Raw genomic sequence first — 23,573 nt, 5'->3', positions numbered from 1 at the left:
CTTCTCTGCAAGGACTGCTTTATCATTTCCTTGAATTGGCATCAAAGCCAGGAACAGTGGCACTTGGCCACTGTTCATTTGGACAGAGTCTGAGGCACTGGTCAGAGTTTGCAGAATAATCAATTCTTCGGTCATTTTGGGCTTGCAGTCATTTAATTGTTTGCCCTAATCCAGACTTATGAGGTAGAGTAATCCCAGGAAAAATATCCTTTCTTGATTTTTGTGATCGTAAGTCATTTAGAAGCCCTGGTGCACTACCTGAAGTAAGATTTTGTGTAGCACTCCATATTGTGTACATGTACATCTGAAGTTATAGGTTCCTTGCCACTACTGCAGCCACAGTAGCCTACCTGTATAGGGCTGAATTGCTTTATTTCTTCTCTCTTGTAAAATTGTTGTGGTTGTCCCTCTTTTGAAGGAGTCCTGTTTGTTGACCTTTCCCAAGATGTGCAAGTTTTTTCAGAAGAGGATAGACAGTTTTGCAGTGGAAGGCATGCATGCCTGTGTTCCATTAAGCTGTCTTTTTCTTTATAAAAAATAAGTCATTTGATAGACTAAGTGCTCTGTCCAACCTTCCCCTTTGTATTTTTCTGTTAAGACTTCTAGGATGGCCTTAATAGTCCAGACTATTGCCTAAAGTGCACTTGAATTTTAGATCAGTTCTCCAAGTTCACCTAGTCTTGGAGAACCATTCACTAAGTTAAATGGTTTTTTGAGACCTTGGAAACTGAGTCTACTTGTTCCCAGTTGCCACCTCCGTTAGATCAAGTGATTCCAATGCACTTCTGTTTTTCTTTTTCAGTCACTGAAAATGGCAAATCATAATTGCCTTAAAAGCAAGGGGGGTCACTTCTCTTGACCATTTCTGAGATTGTAACACTGTTTGGAGTTATGTAGTACTGAAGGAGGACTAGTGGTGCAAAAAACTCCTTCCATTTTAACTAGCTTGTACTCCATTTTCTATGAATTGTACACCATGCATAAGTCAGCAGATGATAATTCTGGTGAGCTCAATGTGGTCATGTATCTTGCATTAAGTTCATTTGTGGACTGTCTGTTTCCTGATCAGCCATTCTTAGAATAGATGATCTGAAGTAGGATTGTTCATTTGTCAGCAACCTGTGGGTTACGGATCCGATATCGGATCCGAGCCGGCAGCTTGTTTCAAGCTAATGGATCCGAGCTCCTAGCTCCTCCCTTCACCCATAATCCCCTGCTAACCCTCCATGACCTCAGATCTAGTTTGCCTTGCTTGTGATGGCTGGATCCTTTTTGAGCTCTACAGATAAGTGGAAAAAGTTAACTTTTTCTAGTATTTTTCGTCAGGAAATTCTTTTTTAGTTCAAGTTAATACTTGTAAAGTATGTCTGAGTTAGGTTCCTTATTTTTTAATTTATACCCTCCCTTCGCTGGTCGCTAGTGTGTGAGTGTTTGTTGAGTGTCTTTTGGGGCCTGTGTGTGTGTGTAGTTGTTTTTCTTTTTCTTTTTAGTTTTTAAAAAAAAAAAAAAAAAAAAAAAAAAAGGAATGGCTGAGGCCCCAAAAGCCATATTTTCTAAATGTACTGAGTGTGGCCATAAGCTCTCCCCAGCTGATGGCCACACTCGGTGCATTCGGGGGCCTTGGGGTTGAACACCTCCCCTCGGGCTGTACTATCTGTGCAGTGTTCAACCCCAGGGCACTGAAAGAACGGAGGTCGAAGCTGGTCCTGGCGGGACTTCTACCCCCAGATTCAGCTTCGGCCTCCGCTACCTCTGCTGCTCCCGTGGCTCCATCACAGCCTGTGGTGGTTGCCACTCCTGCTCCCTGCCTCCGATTGGGACTCAAACTCCTGCTAAAGTGTCGGAAGACAGGGAGGCCAGGAGGGAGAAACGGAGGGAGAAGCACCACAAGTGGTGGGCCGAGACCTCTGTTTCGGCCCCGCCAGCTAAGCGGGCTTCTCCCTCCACTGCTTCTAGGTCTCCTCCTCCTCGGCTCCGATCCCCTTCTTTCTCCCCGGGGCCCAAGGAGGAGGAGACCCGATCTCCATCGAGGTCATCGAGGCGGCATTCCAGGCCTGCCTCGGTGGCCTCTTCGAGATCCACTTTCAGCTTATCAGATGCAGACTTGGACCGGATGATGCGAAGGTTCATCCAGGCCCAGCTGCAGATGGGAGTGCTCTTGCCTCCCCCTCCCTCAGCGGGGGAGTTCGACCCCTTTTTTCCACCCAATTGCTCCTTCTCCAACCCGCTACCCGGGTTCGGAGCGCTCGGAGCTGAGCAGCCTTGGAGCCGGGGGTGGGTCGGCGCCGACAGTACTTGGTACTTCGGATCCGACCCTACCCTCGAGCCTGTCGGATCTGACCTCTCGGAGCCGTGGTCCGAGCTTCGGATCCGGGGGATTCAGTGTGCCTTCGGCTCCGTCCAGGTCGGAGCACACTGGTCCCTCGGATCCGACGGTGTCGGTGCTGGCTCCGATCCCTTCATCGGATCCGAGTGGGAGCCGACTTTCGGATCCATTGGAGAGTGGCTCTCCCTCGGCATTCGATGTTGTGGAGAGGGCTCTGTTGAGAGCATCCGGACCCCCGGTCCTTGCATCGACTCTTCCCTGCACTCCCTCTCTGCTGGGCCAGGCTTCCATCACCCAGCCAAAGGGACAGCCTGCTTCGATGTCACAGATAGTTCCATTGGAACAAGATGTTGCTGGCGAGGCCTCCTCGGACAGTCCCCCCGAGGAAGCTCCCCGCAAGCATAAGTGCAAAAGGAGGCACATGGACTCCCCTGAGTCCTTAACCGAGGACACGGACTTGGAGGAAGGGGAAGGCTCCCCAAGATCACCCCCTGAGGATGTCTCCTTTGGAGACATCATGGAGATGCTGAGAATCAGAGGTGGGTGGTCTGCCCCCAAGTCTACCTCTGACGAGTCCGTGTTTCTGGAGGCATTCGAGGCAGGCCCATCTACCTCCTGGATGTCCCCTCCAGCCGACCCCCTGGTGGACCTCATTACCACCAGGGCATGGAAGGATCCGGACACCGTGGAGCCAGTACCGAAGCGACCGGTTAGGAATCTTAGCCCCCCCTCAGACCGGTGACATTGGAGTAAGGGCCCCCCTGTAGATGCCATGTTGACGGTGGCAGCCACAAAGAGGGAATTGGCTCAGGAGAGTCCCTCAGTCCATCCACTGAGCAAAGAGTCCCGTTTGATGGATCGCTTAGGGAAGCGAGTCTTTAGTTCAGCGACCTTCTCAGTAAGGTGTCTGAACTATATGGCACATGTCATCGGGATGCAGCGGGATCTTATCAAAGAATACGCTGCATCCCCCCCTGAGTCCATGTCAGAGGAGGATAAACAATTGTACTCCACCCGAATGGCCACTCTGAGATCTATTTCAAACACCTCTATGCGGCTGTTGTCCCACGCCACAGAGGGAGCCGCTAGGGCTAGTGGAGCAGGCCTAGTCATGAGACGTCAGGTCTGGCTCCGTCATTGCGACTTTACGGAGCCCTTTAAAGTGTCCTTCAACGCCTTTGATGGTTCTGCCCTTTTTGGCAAAACAGTTCGCGAGACGCTTGTCCAGAGTGAGAAGGACGGGAAGATGTTGTCTGCCATTGGAGTCCGCTTCTCTGCTCCCCAGCGGTCCTTTTCAAGGAACCAAAAGGGTCAGAAGAAGATGTGATTCTGGAAATCACAACATTCCCAACCAGCTCCGGACAACCAGTCCTACCGTGGCAGAGGTGGACAGGGAGGACGTCGCCCCAGGGGCAGAAGGGCTCCGAGAAATTTTGGGTCCAGAGAACCTTTTTCTGAGCGACCCGCGCAGCAGCCCTGAGGGGTTGCCCGGCTGCTCCACTCTGGAGGCAGTCGGGGGGCGTTTTTCGAAACATCTAGCAGCAATGGAGTCCATCACAACAGACCGCTGGGTGCTTCGCATCATATCCAGAGTGTACAAAATACCAATTCTTCATGTCCCCCGTTCCAAGAACCTCCTCGATGTACCACCCGATCACAGGGAGGCTGCAGCCGCAGAAATACAGCAGCTGCTAAGAAAAAAAGCCATCCAGCCCGTCCCCCAAGACCAGTTTGGATTAGGGTTCTACTCCAGGTTCTTTTTGGTGCCAAAAAAGACGGGGGATCTGAGACCCATCCTAGACCTTTCCCGCTTGAACCTGTCAGTAACCAAGGAAAAATTCCGAATGGTCACTCTTCAATCTATCCTCCCCCTTTTGAGGGAGAACGATTGGATGTGCTCTGTAGACCTCAAGGATGCGTATTACCACATCTTAATGGACAAACGATCCAGGAGGTTCCTTCGCTTCCGGCTGGAAGCCAGTCACTACTAGTTCAGGGTCCTTCCCTTTGGCCTCACCACAGCCCCCAGGGTGTTCACCAAAGTGTTAGCAGTGATTGCGGCCCACCTGAGACTCCAGGGAATTCAGATCTTCCCGTACCTGGACGACTGGCTCCTGACCGCACCAACAAGGCATCTACTTTGCTCGGCTAGAGACTTCTTTCTCCATCTAGCCCCACAACTAGGCATTACTATCAATGTCGGCAAATCTCTACCGGCTCCAACACAGATCATAGAATTCATAGGTGCCAGAATAAACACCAGAGATTTGCGAGCCTTCCTAACTGCCGAGAGAATCAGAAATCTACAACTTCATGTGCGGGCTATCCTTCTTTCAGAGGCTTCACCAGCGGAATTGATCCTGAGGGCACTAGGCTCCATGGTGGCAGCGATTACACTCCTTCCATGCGCCCGTTTGAACATGCGAGTCCTGCAATGGACTCTGTTAGTGCAATGGTCCTTCCTATCCCTTCCTCTCCACCATCCCATTGCTATCAGCAAGGCTTGCAGAGGGGCGCTACTATGGTGGCTCCAAGCATCGAACTTCCATACGAGCCATCCCTTCTGCACCTCTCCCCCTATCGCCACGGTGACCACGGATGCTTCCCGCCTCGGGTGGGGGGGGCATTACTCAGGCAGGACAGTCCAAGGCACGTGGAACGATACAGAGACCTCCCTGCATATCAACGTTCTGGAGATGAGAGCGGTGCTGTTGGCGTTGCACGCACTTCAGAGCTTCCTCCCCGCAGGAACGATTGCAATTCACTCGGACAACATGTCAGTGGTCTGGTATATCAACAAACAGGGGGGAACCAGATCTTATCCTCTTTGCCGTGAAGCCATGAGAGTGTGGGAATGGGCGATCTCCACCAACTGCTTTCTGATTGCAACGCACATTCCGGGGAGGACCAACATCCTAGCGGACAAGCTCAGCCGCAACCTTCTTACCCCTTACGAGTGGTCTCTCAATCCTCTAGTAGCGAAGCAGATATTCGCAACATGGGGGCAACCCTGCTGCGATCTTTTTGCATCTCCATCAAATGCCAAATGTGACAATTTCTTCGCTCTGATCCCCCCACCAGGGGAATCTCCAAGAGACACTCTGATGCATGCTTGGCCACCCGGTCTACTCTATGCCTATCCTCCTCTTCCAATGATGATACAACTCTTACAGAAAGCCTCGCGGTTGGGGAGCAAGATGATTCTCATTGCCCCATTCTGGCCTCGACAAATTTGGTTCCCTTATCTGTGGTCTCACCTCGTGAATCACCCTGGGATTCTAGATCCCATTCCGGATCTCATCTCCCATCCATTGGACTTGCCAACTCCAAACCTGGACAATCTGAAAGTGACAGCTTGGTTGCTCCAGTTCCACTCCTAGTTACGACTCCCGGTATCTCTTCACCAGTCAAAAGCCATCCTCGTGGCAGCGCATAAGCCCTCCACCAGGAAAGTGTATCACAGCAAATGGAAACATTTTTCCATCTGGGCGGAGTGCCGCAATCTAGATCCCTTTACGGCTCCTCTTCCATCCATTTTAGACTTCCTAACTGAACTCTTTCAAGAAGGCGCTAGTTGTTCAACTGTCAAAGTGCAATTGGCTGCCATTTCTCATTATCATGTGGGACATGATACAGGGCCCTTGATGTCAGCCAAATTGTGTAAAACCTTTCTCAAGGGTACCTTTTTACTTAGACCTCCTGTAAAAGAAGCCGTACCCCCATGGGATCTTACTTTAGTTCTTCAAGCCTTGACTGCTCCACCCTTTGAACCTGCTGCTTCAGTGGATCTCAAATTCTTGTCATGGAAAACATCATTCCTTGTAGCCATTACTTCAGCGAAAAGAGTGTCGGAACTTCAGGCTCTTTCTGTAAAGCATCCATACCTGATTTTTCACCCTGATAGAGTGTACCTCAGGATCAATCCCTCCTTTCTTCCCAAGATAGCATCAGAAACCAACATAAACCAATCCATAAATTTACCGGTTTTCTTCCCTAAATATCAAAATAAGGGTGAATACAAGCTGCACTCATTGGATGTTCATAGGCAGCTTCGTTTTTATACGCATAGGACGGCTGGCCATAGACAATCTGACCAGCTGTTCGTTTCCTTTGCCAAATTTAACTTGGGGAAAGCCATCTCTAAAGTATCTCTATCTCGCTGGATTTCCCAGTGTATCCTACTGGCTCATCAAGCCTCGGGTAGACCCGCACCAGAAGGAGTTCATGCTCATTCCACTCGCTCCATTTCTACTTCTGCGGCTTTCAAGTCTAGAGTTCCTTTGGATGATATTTGTTCTGCAGCCACTTGGGCTTCATCTCATACCTTTATCAACCACTACAAGCTAGACCTGCTTTATAGAGGGAGAGCATCCTCTGGCTCTGCAGTGCTTCGTAATATCCTTCCATGATGGCCACCCAGGGTGCAGGTAGCTGGGGACTCTGTCCCACAGGTTGCTGACAAATGAACAATCCTACTTCAGATTTAGAAGTTATGTACTCACCATAACATTCCATCTGAGTAGGTAGTTCATTTGTCTGCAACCCATCCCCCCCTCCTTCCCCCTGACCTTCTTCGGATCTCTTAGTTTTTAGATATCCTTTGTTGGATATATATTGAGAGGCAAACTCGATCTGAGGTCATGGAGGGTTAGCAGGGGATTATGGGTGAAGGGAGGAGCTAGGAGCTCGGATCCATTAGCTTGAAACAAGTTGCCGGCTCGGATCCGATATCGGATCCGTAACCCACAGGTTGCAGACAAATGAACTACCTACTCAGATGGAACGTTATGGTGAGTACATAACTTCTAATTCTTCGTGTTTCATTGTTGCAGTCATTACATTTGGGTAATCTGCAGGCAGGTTGCCCCCAGCCGGCCTGAATATCAAAGTCTTGGGTCCTGCGTCGGTTGCTGTCTCCACTTCCATGACGTGAGGTCATCAGGGTTATAAAACATGCAGCCGATGCCATTTTCTTCAGTCTTTCTTGCCATGCGGTGCCCGAAGCCGAAGCAGTTCGCAAGTGCTGGTCGACCGACTCCTGAAATTTTCGCATTAGAGTTTCAGAACCGAAGTCTTCAGTTAAAGCTAAGTACCCCGTTGGGGAAACGTTTTCTTGCTCCTTACCAATGTCAATAAAAGTTAATAATTGCATTACTTGTGGGAAGCAAATACCTCATAATGATTTTCATTTGTACTGTATTCCTTGTTATTTATGCTGTCTCTGTTATTGTAGGTCATATATGGGTGGAGACTTAATGTGGTACCAAAGAGTGGGATTTTATTCTTATTTGTCCCTAATATGATAAAGCTGGGAGGATACTTCCAGTAGAAGCTTATCAGGGGTGGGTTAGTGAGGGTGGCTGCCTGAGCATAAGGTGTTGGAGAACATAATTGGCAGTTGCCAGTGGGGTGGTATTGCTGTATAGGTATTCAGCAAGTAATGCAGGTGCTGTAGATATCGTATTTGCAGTCACGGCTAAAGTACTTCATGTGTGATACTGTAGTGGTATTCTAATTATAGTTACAGTTTGGGCAGAAGATTTTATTTTTTATTTTATTTATTTTTACATCATAGGATATTTTGTGTCCTGAATTTGAAAACAGCTTTTTTCTGTCTTTATTGTAGGGTTGAGGGGGTAATCAGATTAGGGCACTGCAGCGCATGCTAGATAAGGTTTCCATATCTCTACCTGTAGTCCTAGATACTTTTCAGTCTTTATCTCAGTAATGTAAGATTTCATGTAGTCTCATTTCAGGCTTTGATGCCTTGGTTTCCTTGAGGGTTTTAAGTGGCGACAGTAAACCTTATAGGTGTCTTAGCTTGAGTGTGCATTTAGTAGGTCTACTGGGACATAAGGCTGATACAGGTGTAGATGATGTAAAAGTTATACTGCAAGCAACTGGAAGAGAGAGGACAAAGCTTAAGACAAGGCAGATCAGAGGGGAGAGTATATAAACAGTAAAGGGTAATGTGTAGATACAAATTGGGAAAAAGGTGCAGAGGAAGATGATGAAACATTGCAGTGAATTGTTGAAGTATAGGATAGGCAAGTGTTGTGTGAAGGGCTTCGCAGGGGCCTTGGTGTAACCTCAAATGGGAGGGAGGGAACTGGGGAAGAGAATGAGAGGGGGGAGGTGCAGTAGAACATATAAAGAAGAGAGAGCTATAAGGAAGGCAGTCTGGAATAACAAAAATTAGGAAACATAATTGGAGAGGGGCATGGCAAAGGTACATGAAGAGGAGAAGGAGAGTTGATATAGTAGACGTGGTGTAATAGTTGGGACGGGGGGTTGATGAGAGAGGATGTAAAATTAATGAAACATAGGTAAATGTACTTTTGAAAGTTGAATGCACTTCATGGACTAGGGCAGGTTTGTGTTATTACTGATAGAAATTAAGTAAAAGCATTAACAAGTGGGTGCTTATTGGAACATCAACATTTGGGAGCCCTGTCAGAGGCTTCTGAAGTTCTTCTTGGCAGACTGTTTTTCTGCACAAAATGCTGCCTGTAAGACATTTTTTTCTTCCTCAAAGTATTCAGTACAGTTCAGTAAAGTGTAGATTCAGGTGGCAGAGGCTGTTTAGCAGAATCTGTCCATTCACACTTAAATCTCACAGCTGCGTCCTGTAGTGATTCATTGAACAGCAACTGTCATCCACAGAGTTTACTAGGTATAGGAGGAAATGGAAGTAGATTGCCAGGCCATTCTCCCATATCGCATATGCATGTACACATCTATGGTCAGTTTGGAGTTGCCAGTCTACCCTACTGCATATCTTTGAAAATGTGGGAGGAAACCAGAGCACCCTGAGAAAGTCCACGTGAACATAGGGATGACATGCACACTCCACCCAAAAGGCACCTAATCTAAGAACCAATTTGGAGAACCTCTTGCTGTAAGGTGACAGTTATACCCATTACATCATTTTGCTGCCCATTTAGTAGAAGAGCAATAGTCCTTATAGAGATGATTTTTGTTATGTTACTAAATTCCTTGGTGTTAAAGAGTAGCATTCATCTTCCTCTCCTGTGTGTACAGATCTTGCATGGGCAATGGACTGTCAGCTGTTTAAGTGACATCTTCTTATGGAGAATTTTTTTCCTCTGGACTCCTGTTTTCATGACCATCTAAGAAGCTAAGAGAGTGGCACTGAATCATGAAAGCTGGTGACAGTTGAAGCTTCATCTGGACCCCTTGCAGAAAAAAATGGAAAAGAGGGTTTGATGATGATCATGATGATGATGATCGTCATCATAGTAGTGATTGCTGTTGCTTCTGTTTCTTGATTTAGTGGGCCTTGCCTTTCAGTGTGGATGTGTTTTTTTTCTCTGCTTCTCTGAAGCAGCTTCATAATTCATGCACATTACTGGAAACTTGGAGCTCATTGACTCTAGTTCATTGCCTGTGGAATCCTGCAAGGAAGCTGCTGTGCATTAACATTTTAGACTTCTGAGTGACAATTTTAGCTTTCCAAACTAAAGAGACCTAAATTTAAACTTCTGCTGATAAGATCAAATAACCGGACACTGGTCTGTGGTAGCATGATTCTTGTTTCTGCTCATTTACAAAGAAATCATAAGGATTTGTGAATGTACCATTTAGTGTAGTGTATTTATTTGTCTGGTGTATTCATTGATGATGTTTATCTAGTCCAGATGACCATTTTAAGCAACATTCTGTGTAAAAAATAGAGATTATATTGCATGCTTTCTGTCATTACTCATGGTAATATTTTGTGCTTTTAATGCAAGTATGCTGAATGATCTTTGATCCTGTTAAGGTAGAGCAGTGGTGACCAGTGGTGCTACAAGTTCAGACTGTACACTTTGAGATGTTTTTATCAATATGTAATATGTAGATTCTGACACTGGATTGCTGACTAAATGCCATAAAGTACATAATATTTCATGCCTTTATACCAAAAATGCTACTAGTTAAACCTCTAGTAGTTTAGCTGTAATTCAGCATGCTAGTGATTTAGATGGAAGATCATTTTTTCATACTCAAATATTACTGATTTTTGTACTTGTTAAGCAGCATTATATTATCCAGCATATAATCGGAAATGCAGTTTAAGCATCCAAGCATCTTTAAACATGTCAAAATGAATATCAAAATATGTTTATAGATATTTTGGTTGATTACTAAAAAGAAGTGGTAAAAGTGCCCAAAAGCAAAACTATTAAACTGTATAAAGGCACCAGAAACCAGCAGGTCCACACAACAGAAAGTTTATTCCAAGTCACAAAGAACACCTTACATTTTCGTCTTACAAAACTTCATCAGATTTGATGAAGTTTTGTAAGACGAAAACGTAATGGGGAATTGGTTTTACATTATTTATGTGCCTTGTGTTCGTTTGGTGGCTTGAAATATATTTTGGTTGATTATAATGAATGCTATTAATAGTTCACTCGTTATACGTTAACTTTAAACATGCTTAAAGAAGTCGCGTATTATTAATATCGGTTACTTGTTTCATTCTGGATGTTCATCGTGCATACAGCTGCAGTAATCACAGATGGGTTTTCTGCCGTCAGGCGGGTCCACGGTCGGCCAAATTCCAAAGTCTAGGTCCGGCGTCTGTTGTTGTCGCTTTCTTTCCTGACTTCAGTGAGGCAGGGGTATATAAGACACAGCCGACGCCATTTTCTTCAGTCGTTTTTGCCGCGCGGTGCCCGAAGCAGAAGCAGTTCGCAAGTGCCGGTCGGCCAGCTCCTGAATTTACAAAAAATTGGAAACCGAAGTCTTCTTTAAAGCTAAGTACCCGCTAGAAACTTTTCTTGCCTCAGACCGATGTCAGAGAAAGTTAACAATTGTATTTCTTGTGGGAAGCAAATACCGCATAATGATTTCCATTCCCTCTGCACACCTTGTTTAGGCCCAGACCACGACGTCCCGGGCTGTCGCTTTTGCGCTACTTTCAATAAACGCACTATTAAGCATCGGGCGGAGTTCGCCCAACACCTTTTTGGTAAAGCCTTTGATTATAAAATGTCGTCGGAGACGCCGACTACCGTTTTGTCCAAAAAACGCAAGAACAAGGACTGACACGCGAGGTCCGCGGTCCCCACCGACACCACGCCAAAACCGGCTACACGTGGTCCGGTTCTCAGCGAGACGCCTTTGCAGTCCCTGACTACCGACGACACTTCTTTGGCGGTGTCTTCTGTAACCGAGACTGCAGGCCACTGTGAGCGTTGTACCTCCTAATGTGGACAGGTCCACTTCCACCCATGGTGTTTTTAGACCCTCATCTTCCTTTTCCATTAAGGCCTTTACTAAGTCCAAATCAGCCAGGCATCCCAAGAGGCCTGTTGCACAGGGCCCATCTCCAGGCCCCATGCCTAAAAAGCAGATGCTTAAAATGGCTGAGGATTTAATTACTCTTATCAGGGGTTCCCAACCCCCTCCAGACAAGAGACCCAGAGTGGAGGAAGATTCTCCCTCTTCTGATCAGGGATCCATTTTTTCAGAACATTCTGATGTAGAGGAACACTCTTAATCCCCTTTTGAAGATTCTGATGCAGAGCAGTCCATTCCTTCTGTATCTCCTCCAGAGGATTTTTCTTTTGGGGAAACCTTGCACACCTTGAGGGAACACTTCCATTAGGAAGGCCAAGACTTTTCTGATTCCAAGAAAAGACTTAGGGAATTTCTTTTGTTACCTCAACACAGACCTCTGGCGATACCTCCTGTCTTGGACATACTTGATGATGTTTATTCGGAGGCTTGCCTTAATCCAGATTCCCTGCCTCCTGCCCCAGTCAAGCCTGATAGGTACTACAGAGTTCCTAACTCCCACCAATTTCTTTACAAAAGCCATAATGCTGACCCTGAAACCATTTCTCAAGGCCCCAAGGGAAAGAAGGCCTCTACTGCTAAGAATCCACTACCTTCCGAAAGAGAGTCAAGATCCTTAGAAAGGTGGGGAAAGAAGGTATATACCTCGGCCACCCTAGCCATGAGGGCCTTAAATTGTCAGTTTCATATGCTTAAATATCAGCAGTTTCTGTTATCACAATTAAGAAATAAAGTGTCTCAACCTGAACAACCAGATTTGAAGGAGTTGCAGGATATGATGCATAGTGCAGAACAAGTGGGTAAACACACCTTACAATGTGGCTATGATGCCCTAGAGGCCTCAAGTAGAGCTGCTGTTACAGGATCAGTCATTCGTAGACATGCCTGGCTTAGGGAACAAATCTTGCCTGATCATGTGAAAGCTAAACTACTAGATGCTCCTTTACAAAAGGATGTGCTATTTGGTACTAATGCTGAGGAGATACTATGGAAAATGGAAGAAAAAGCCAAATCTATGCAAACTATCAAAGCTTTTCTGCAGGTTCAGCCACCACGTTTTAGCAGAAATTGGCCTTCTAAAAACTGGTCCTTTCCAGCCACGGACAAGCCCCAAAGAGGTAGATACAGGCGCACAAGGGGCAGAGGACAATCACAAGGATCACATAGAGGCAGGCAATGGCAGACTCCAGCACCAAGAGGTGGCGAAGACAGTGCACAACAATACAGGAAACAAACCCAGTGACTTCCTCCTTTCCATGCCAAGCAAGTCTCAGCTGGCAGCACCCTTGGGAGGAAAGCTGGCATTATTTACAAGAAATTGGCATATTGTCACAACAGACAAATGGATCCTGGACGTTATAAACAGAGGCTACAGATTTCATTTTCACACTCTTCCAAAAATGAGAGGCATGCCAAACCTGCCACACAATCAAAGGGCAGAGGCACAACTACAAATTTCAAAGTTCATAGACATGAAAGCTATTCAAGAGGTACCTACTCACGAATAAGGTCAAGGTTTTTATTCCAGGCTATTTCTGGTACCAAGGAAAGGAACCGACTGGAGACCCATTTTGGACTTATCCATCCTAAACACATTCTTACTCGTACCAAAATTCAAGATGCTCACATTACAGCAGCTTCTTCCCATGCTGGGCAAGGGGTTCTGGCTGGTAACATTGGACCTCAAGGAGGGTTACCTGCATGTCCCAATCAGACAAAGCTGCAGAAGATACCTCAGATTTCTTGCAGGTTCAATTCACTATCAATTCTCTGCATTGCCCTTTGGCTTATCTACTGCGCCCAGAGTATTCACAAAATGCCTGGCATCAGTAATTGCCTACTGCAGACTTCAAGGGATACAAATTTACCGTTATCTGGACGACTGCCTGATCCAAGCGGACAGCAAGCACATACTTCTGGAACATCTGGCTTATGTAACACGGTTACTGAATTCCCTGGGATACACAGTCAAAAAGAGAAATCCAGGCTAACACCATCTCAGAAAATAACTTTCCTGGGTGCCAACTTGGACACAAACACCCAGAAGGCCTATCTTACGCCAGAAAAACAGGGGCAACTAACTCAGTACTTCAAAATACTAGCAAATTGTACCAGGCTTACTGCAAGGAAAATCCTGCAGGCTCTGGGCTTCATGGCATCTTGCATTCTTTTAATCCCATGTGCAAAGTTGCATATGAGGAAACCTCAATGGTACCTAAAAAACCTATGGTCTCAACACAGCCACAGTTTGGAAACAATAATACCAATAATTCCATGTTTGGAAAAGGAATTTCTATGGTGGGCCCAAGCATGTCAAACAAACACAGGTCTTCCATTCTGCAAGCCTCAAGCAAATCAAGTCATCACAACAGACACCTCAGATTATGCCTGGGGGGGGGGGGGGCGCACATGACAGACAGGTGCATTCAGGGCAAATGGTCCCAAAAGGAAAAGCACCTTCACATCAATCAGAAAGAAATGCTAGCAGTGATAAATGCAATTACAGCTTTCAAGGACCTCCTGCATCCAGGACAATTATTGATAAGAACAGACAACACCACAGTAATGTGGTACATAAACAAACAAGGAGGAACACATTCATACCCCCTGTGCAGCCTAGCCATGACACTTTGGAACTTGGCTCTGGAATGGCAAATCGAACTTCAGGCACAGTACTTGCCAGGTTTGGAAAACACGCTGGCAGACAATCTAAGCAGAAATATGACAGATCCACACAAATGGAAGTTGCATCCTCAAGGGTTTACAAAGATAATCCAAGCGTGGGGGAGGCCAGACATAGATCTCTTCACCTCCCACAGGAATCATCAATTGGAAAAGTTCTGTTCAAGGACCTTTCATCCAAAGGCCTGGAGAGTGGACGCCCTTTCATTCAGTTGGACAGCATGGACAGTTTACGCTTTCCCACCTCTGCCTCTTCTGCCCAAGGTACTCTTGAAAGCAAGAGCAGACAGACCGAAGATGATACTGATTGCTCCAGACTGGCCAAGACAACACTGGTACCCACTCCTGAGGAGCCTAACACATACTCCTCCCTGGACCCTACCTCTAATGCCTCTTCTGCTGACTCAGCACAGCTACAAAACTCTTCACAGTCAGCTGAAAACACGCAATCTCGCTGCATGGAAAATTCCTTAACACCACAGCAGACCCTACTCCCCAAAGAGGTGCAGGATGTCATTTTGGAGGCCAGAAGGCCATCTACTGGAAAGGCTTACTCCGCAAAATGGAAACGGTTTTGCTCTTGGAATGAGAAAAAAGGCCAGGACCCTAGAAAACTGAATTTGCCTCAGGTATTACAGTATCTAGCTGAGCTGCTGAACAGTGGACTTTCATTTTCCTCCATAAAAATCCATGCCTCAGCCATTTCTGCAGAATTCAACACTGATCCACCCTTATTCTCTCACCCACTCTTAAGACAGTTCCTCAGAGGGGCTAAGAATATAAGACCACCAAGGAAACAACCAATGCCAGCCTGGGATCTTAATTACATTCTAGAAAAATTAACATTGCCTCTCTTTGAACCAGCTGCCTCAACAGATTTGCAATATTTGTCCTGGAAAACAGCCTTCCTTCTGGCCATTACCTCAGCTCATAGGGTTTCAGAACTACAAGCCCTCATGGCTGTGCAGCCCTTCATATCTTCCATCAGGACAGGGTTTCCCTTCGAACCAAAACGTCATTTATGCCTAAAGTGGTATCCAGGGTAGCTTTAAATCAAGCCATACACTTACCTACCTTTTACCCCAATTCTCAAAACAAAGGGGAAAGGCTGCTACACTCCTTAGACATCCATAGACAGCTACGTTATTATTTGGACAGAACAAAGCCTTTCAGGAAATCAGAACAACTTTTTGTGTCCTATGCTGTAGGAGCTCAAGGGAAGCTAGTTACCAAACAGACTATTTCAAAATGGATAGGCCACTGCATACGGTTTTGTTACTCCTATCATGGAAAATCTGTGTCTACTGGCATCAGATCCCACTCCACCAGGGCCACAGCTACCTCTACAGCCTTCCTCAGAGGAGTTCCTACCAAACATATTTTGGAGGCAGCCACTTGGAGTTCTGTGCATATCTTCACAAAACACTACCACCTGCCTTTATATTCCAAAACTAGAGCAGGCTTTGCCACTGCTGTGTTGCAGGGCATTCTGGCTCATCCCAGTTCCACCTAGTGCCTACCACCCTGTGCGTAGCTTTGGGATTCTACCCATCTGTGATTACTGCAGCTGTATGCACGATGAACATAGTACAGTTTTGTACCTACCATAAATGTAGATGTTCGAGTGCTAATACAGCTGCAGTACAGTTTTCCCTCCCTCCTTCCCCTCTTGGTAAAGGCCTAGGGCCTAACCCCTCTTCATACAACCTGATTGGGTTATGCTTCTATGGTATATTTGCTTGCAACTACTGATTTTTGATTATAGTGCATTGCATGTATATAAATATAATTTATGTATTGCCTTCCTTCTGGGGGCACCTGACATCTGGGGCAAGAAAGACTGAAGAAAATGGCGTCGGCTGTGTCTTATATACCCCTGCCTCACTGACGTCAGGAAAGAAAGTGACAACAACCGACGCCGGACCTAGACTTTGGAATTTGGCCGACCGAGGACCCGCCTGACGGCAGAAAACCCATCTGTGATTACTGCAGCTGTATTAGCACTCGAACATCTACATTTATGGTAGGTACAAAACTGTACTTTCTTCTTTGTCCCTTGTAGACGGATTTTACAAACTTCCTCCTCATTGATTTGTATTATTTTTTGTGTTTAGTAAATCTTTTTTTGAGATTTTAATGGCCTTAAGTAATTAATTGGTGTAATTTGCTCAGTTGTTAAACGATAATCTCTCTCTGACAGTCTATTAGCTATTGATACATTATTTTACTAGACCCACTAGCTCCTGAAGCAGTATCAGAAGGGATATGGAGACATTGTTTGGTAGAACGTGTATACTGCAGCCTTCCCATTGCTAGAGTTAAATTATTTAAGAAATGTAGATATTTGGTACTCCATATCACTTAAGCAAAATTTTCCATACTCCTACATTTTAGATCGGTTTGTTGGCTTTATATACTTAACAGACTGGAAGTACTGGAATCATGTAGACAGGCAGTTTAGTTGGTAATTTAGATAAGCATCATGGTTGATAATGAGTAGGGTATATTAGCTTAGAAAAGTCAATATAAACATAACTATGTCTGAAAACAGATTTGTTGTATATTATTTTCCTTCATACGCACTGAACTGACATTTTATAGGAGAAAATTCTAAACCCGTTAGAAGTAATACTGTGGAAGAATGGTGATATGGGAGCATTAGGGCAAGAGGTAGTCCATTCATAATTTTCTTGAACATTATTACAATCTAAAGATATAATAATGAACATTTATCCATAGCTGCCTTAATAAGATCTATTTACTGTTGTTTGCTTAGCTTTTATATTCCACTTTCTTAACACTTGTTAGATTCTGGGTTTTTTTGTTAAATATTAATTTGGTAACATTAATGGGATGTTTATAAAGTTAGAAGGAATGAGCATGTCAGAGTTTATGATGGCATTAGGACTGTTTAAATATTGGCTAGCATAATAAGAATTCCCTGAACAGTATACAGCCAAAAATAATCCCAAACGAATAAAAGGCAGGCATTTCTGGTATTTAACACCACTAGTTTATTATGTACATTTTTGTCAAAACACTTCATCAGAAATTAACACCGGAACTAAAATTACACCCCTATTTATATCTGCAATCAAACTGAATAATTGGTAAACTCAAAGCTATTAACTTAACGAACATTTAAAGAGACAGGACAAAAAGAAGGATATTAGACTCCGTATAAACCCAGCACTGAAGTCAACTGTCATGTGTTCTCATTTAAAAACATGTATAAAATTGTAACCATAAACCTTGTTATCTTAAATAAAATTTATAGTAATTTTATTAAAATTGTAAAACCAATTTTATTTAAAAACTTGTATAAATAATGCACAGTCTACACATTATAGCTTTAGCTTTGAGTTTTATTCGTTTGGGATTATTTGTGGCTACATCTACTGGAGTTATTTGAATCCTCGGTCTTTGGAATGTTCTGAGTGTTTTAGTGTCTGAGGGTAGTCCTATCTGATTCACATTTACTTGGTACTGTTTTGGGGTTTTACGATTGCTCAGGTTATGACAGCCAGTAACAGTGAAGCTGGAGAACTAAAAACTCTTATCAGTCATTTGTCTCAACTTATAGAACTGCTGACTCCTTCCTGTCAATTGGCGCTGAAGGGCGGATCCATGCATTCACTTCCTGGTAATCAGGAAGCTTTGCAAACAGCCTTTAGTGCTACACAGGCTGCTAAGAACTGCCTTGAGAGTTCTGTAAGGCAAAATGGGGCAGGCAATGATGATTTAGAGTTTAAATAAACACCTAGAATTCTAGCTGGAGTGGATGAACAGAGTGAAGTTAACTTTCAAGCTGGGATGTCTAAACAAACTGTCTTACAAGGTGACTGTTGTAATGTTAACTTAACTATGAATTCTAGTGACTTTAATGTGTGGCTTGAAAGACGCTTTGACTTTGCAGCTGTTAACACTGAAAAATTGTCTGTGTGTAGTAATGCAACATATGCTGACAATGTTAATTTTTTGCAGATGCTTATGCTTAAACACTGTTCATTAAATCTTGATAATATTTATCTTGATGAATGTTTAAAATTGGGAATTGTGCCTAAGGGTCTTAGGCTTTGGAAATTTCCCAACAATGTTGTTGACGGTTCGATTTTTCACCAAAATCTATTACATATTCTTGATAGAGCTGGTTTTGAGGTAATGCAAGCCATCATTAAGAACAACGAGTCTATTTTAACAGATGTTTTTAAGCAGATAGAAATCATCAATTGGAAAATTACAGAAGATTTATTATTTAAAGTAGATGAATACCGGAAGCAATATATGGATATTAGGGTCACTGTTGACAAAAAAATGTAATGAAATATTTGAGAGGAAAAAAGAGGAAAATTGACAGGGATTTGATTGAGTACAAGGAAAAAAGGAGTTATCCTAAACCTAGGGAGGTTGCTGACCAATTTTCAAATGGATTGAAGTTTAATAACAAAGGGGACACTAGCCCTAGAGATGACTGGGATGAACAAGAAACGGAATTGTCTTGAGGTGAGCTGGTTTAAACTACCAGGACCCTGTGGAATACCCACCCCTCAGGAGGTCCGAGAGGCTCCAGAGCAAGTATTCCAACAGTTATTACTGGAGGGACATGGGCAACAACAGAGGCAACAATACGGGTTGGACCAGGGGGAAAGGCAACTGGAAGTACTAAATGAAACACCAACCTTAAACCTTCAGTCTTTTACTCAGTAGGGGCCTATAGGTACCTATAGGGGATACAACATATTTAATTATAGTAGCCTGGGCATTGAGACCTGTATTTCATTATTTTCTAAGGGATTCAGTTTTGTCCCCAAGCGGAAGTCAGATATTAGTGGAGTAATTATTGATTTTAAAATGTTTCTGCGGAAGAAAAAATTTGAAATAATGATGGGTGAAACAGAACATAGATTGGTCCATGAAGGTTTGTTTGTTGGTGTCTTTTGGCTTTTCCCGGTTAGGGGTCACCACAGCGGAAACTCCGGTCTGTTAATGATTGGCAGTTGATTTTTACGTACCGGCTTGCCAGGCCTGATGCACAACCTTCAACGGAGGTACGCCCATTCACGCATGTCTCAATGCAGAAGACGCTCTAGCTGGGAATCGAGCTGGACAGCATGTTACTGTGAGGCGACAACGCTACCGCAGCACCACCACTGCGGGTTTTTCCATGAAGGTCTTGAGAGAAAAAGTAATTTTACCATCCCCCCCCCGACCCTCAGTTGAAAATTTTTGAGTTGATGATGGAGAAAGAACTTAGGATAGCCATACTGAACAACAGATTTTCACCTAATCTTACCACTGAGAAGTATAATCGATTGAATGACATTAGGTACAATAAATATGTAAGGGTTATGAAACCAGATAATGGAGGGGTTACTGTTTACATGGACACCACTATTTATGCTGCAAAAATGTTAGACATTCTTGGGGAATCAGGAAAGTATAGCAGGGCATCCAAGAATGAAATCAGTATTGCCCATCAGCGGATTCATTTAGCTTTGAATGACGTAATGCTTGCAGGTTTGATTGATATACGTACTCTTGAATTTTTAACCAATGATAAACCCTGGGTTCACTCTATATTTGGGATACCCAAAGTACATAAGGATATTATAAATGATCCCCCACTTAGGCCCATAGTGGCGGCTGAAGGATCCATTACTGCCCCTCTTAGCAAAATACCTTGATGTAAAGTTGAAACCTATTCCTTAACGAGACCAGTATGTTTTTAGGGACTCATGGGACATGTAAAGGTGTATTAAGTCTGAATTCCTACATCCACAATTGTTATTTGTCACATAGATGTAGTTGATTTATTTGGATGTATTCCACACAATATTGGTTTGGATTGAGAAGGTAATTAATGATTGTGGTGGTGTATCTTTCAACAAATTTCAAACGTGTTGAGTTGATGGATCTGGTGCTTAACAATAATTTTTTGTTCTTCGAGGGGGTATTTTTCCATCAAATTAGTGGGGTTGCTATAGGTGCTAGATGCGTCCCGTTATATGCTAACCTTGTCCTTATGTACTGGGAGTGAAAATATGTTTTGGAGCCCCCATTTAAAGATTGTTGGTTCATCTACAGACGGTTTTTGGATAACATAGTCATCTTTCGGAAGGATACAAAGGATAGACTGAAGGAATTTTTGGATTATATTTCCAAGAGTATTAGTTTTTTGAAGTTTACCCATCATTGTGCTAGAGATACCTTAAATTATTTGGATGTGACCATCAAGAAAACATCAAGTGGGTTTAAATCAAAAATCTTTAGGAAAGAGACCTATTCCAGCTCTTTCCTCCACTTTAAAAGTGCTCACCCTTTTACTCAGAAAAAAGGTATAGTGAAAGGTTAGCTGGTGAGAGCTAGTTGTATGACCTCCGAGGTCAGTGACTTTGACTTGGAGGTATTGAAGTTAAAAGAAATGTTCTCTGAGAGGGGTTACCCTAGCAACAGTTGGCTAAGGAGGTAAAAGAGGGTAGGCAAAGTAGATTTTGCCCTATAATAGGGATGGACAGCGTGCTGGTTGAAGGGTCCATTGGGCCAAGTACTGATCTTGCATCTGTAAGTAAGAATTATGAGTCTTCCTTTATCACTGATTTTAGCGGGGATGCAATTATTAGAGACATTTTGAATAATGAATGGGGTAGATTCTCTCAGTTGTCTGACCTTAGAGGAGTTAAGGATACTTCCCTCATTTGTACTTTTAGAAAGGGTCTGAATATTAAAAATGTTGATAGAAACTTTTCAAATAGGACTAATCGTTATAAATTAGGGATGTACAAGTGTGGTAGATGCCCCCAGTGTCCTCTGGTAGCACAAGGTGAAGCGGTGACTATAGAAGCACGTAGCAAATGCAGAGCTGTGACCAGCCATTCCTTATGTGAATCTATGGGTCTGGTATATATAGCTGAGTGCGAGTCCTGTCTCACTTTTTATGTTGGTAAAACTGAGAGAAAGCTGAAGAGACGAATATATGAGCACACTAGGGACATTCATAACCAAAATGTTGGCGCGCTATATAAACGCACTTTGGTTTGTGACCTGGCTATTTTTTTTTTTTTTATTTTTGCGTCTTAGAAGAAATTCCCTATGATGTGAGAGGTGGTCAGTGAGAGACACGAATTGAGTACCTTGAGTTATATTGGCAGGTTAACCTTGAAGCCTACAGGGAACCTGGATTAAATGAGAATGTTTCCCTTTTACCTGTCCTAGATCCATCAAAGAATGTACCATACCCTCCATTTGGAAGGTATCACATGTGATACCATTACATAAAGGGGGGAGGTTCTACCAAAATGTCCAACTACAGACCAGTCACTATACTGTCCCCACTAGCCAAAATCTTAGAAAAGTGCATTCACAGTCAGCTAATGCACTTTTTACCCACAACAAACTACTAGCCGACTCACAGCATGGATTTATGCCCCATCATAGCACAACTGCACTCCTCTCATTCACCAATACTATTAACAATAACAGGAATAATGGTCAGTTGTTTTCAGCCCTCTTTCTTGATCTCTCCAAGACTTTTGACATGGTTAACCACTGCCAACTTATCCACACACTGGAAAATATGTCCCTTAATCAGCTGGCCATTCAGTGGTAACAAAAACTACTTAATGGGTAGAGGTCAGACCGTACTTTGGCAAAGCAACCTGTCCTCCCTACTCCCGTTCACTCTTGGGGTTCCACAGGGCTCTAACTTGGGACCACTACTTTTGTCTATCTTTATAAATGACCTCCCCACAGCAATTCTCAGTGCCACCTGCATTCAGTACCCTGACAACTCCACCTTAATTTGTACAGCCTACACCCCACTCACACTCCAATCCATAACCCAAACAACATTTAATACCATTGAAACTGGCTTTCCAACCGCCAACTGATCTTGAATCCCGAAAAAAAAAAAATTATTACTATTCACCTCAGCCCGGCAGTCCTCTTCCCACAACCTTTACTGTGATTTCTAACAATGGAACTATTATCACTCCAGATAACCACACAGAACTGCTAGGGGCGCACATAGATAGCCATCTCCATGTAAGCCAAACCATAAAAAATACAAACAAAAGAATTGATTCACTGTATAGGAACAGGGCATTCTTAACCCAAGAAACTAGATCCACTATTGCCCGCTCCCACCTCCTATCAACACTTATATTTGCATCCCCTATACTTACCAACTTGGCTAAGGGTGAACTAAATAAACTATCACTCTGTTACATCACATAGCTTGTTTCGCCATCAACTCTAAGTTTCATACACATCACTGTCAAAACCTCAAACCACTCAACTGGCTTGAATTGCCTAATCTCCTTCTATACAACCAACTTAATGTAGCTCATAAAGTGCTTCACCACCCTGATAAGGTACCTGCTCTCAAATCTTTATTAACTTCCCACACTAGTTCACGGCCACTCAGATCCACTGAAAACTACTACTCAAGACTACAAAATCCCACAACTCAGCAGGCGACTCCCTCTTCCCCAACTACATTAGCAAAACCTGAAACTACTTGTCAAAACATCTAACTCAGGAAACCTCATTGGTTAAATTCAAGAAAAAACTCAAACTTTATTTCACATCCCACTGGATATGCGCCTGTGCTAACCCTGGGTGATCTTGGACTCCCTCTTTCCTGTACACCTCTCTAGCTCCTGACTTTAAAAAGCAACACCTTAAGGCATGTCTTTTTAGCACAATAGAATATTCTCCTCCCCGGGAATCTTTGTCCAGTTCCTCCAGTCTTATTATAAATAAACAGTGTCACTTGGAAAACATATCCTCTACAAATTCAGTTATGACTAAAGCTACAAACTAACATATTTTTTCTACTGTGTTGTATATGACAAGTAATATGTCTTATAAGTAGTGTATCTTTGTTTGACTAACTGTATCTTTTGTTTGTACGACTAATTGTAAGCTAGAGCTTTTCTCCATGAGCCTCTGCTAAAAATGGACATTAATCCAGTCAGAGTATCCCGGTCAACAAATGTAAATAAATAAATAATAAAATAAATAATTTGTAGATTGTGCAATATTTATATATGTTTTTAAAAAATTGGTTTTACAATTTTAATAAAATTATTATAAATTTTTAGGATAATAAGGTTTATGGTTACAGTTTTATACATGTTTTTAAATGAGAACACATTTTACTTCAGTGCTGTGCTTGCATGGAGTCTAATTTGCTTCTTTTTGTCCTGTTTCTTTAAATGTTCATTAAGTTGTTAATAGCTTTGAGTTTACCAATTATTCA

This window comes from Protopterus annectens, chromosome 3.part0 (assembly GCF_019279795.1).
Source record: "Protopterus annectens isolate FY-2018-M chromosome 3.part0, PAN1.0, whole genome shotgun sequence".
NCBI classification, from domain to species: domain Eukaryota; kingdom Metazoa; phylum Chordata; order Ceratodontiformes; family Protopteridae; genus Protopterus; species Protopterus annectens.
The sequence above is the reverse complement of the archived record's forward strand: the minus strand, read 5'-3'. Positions refer to the sequence as shown.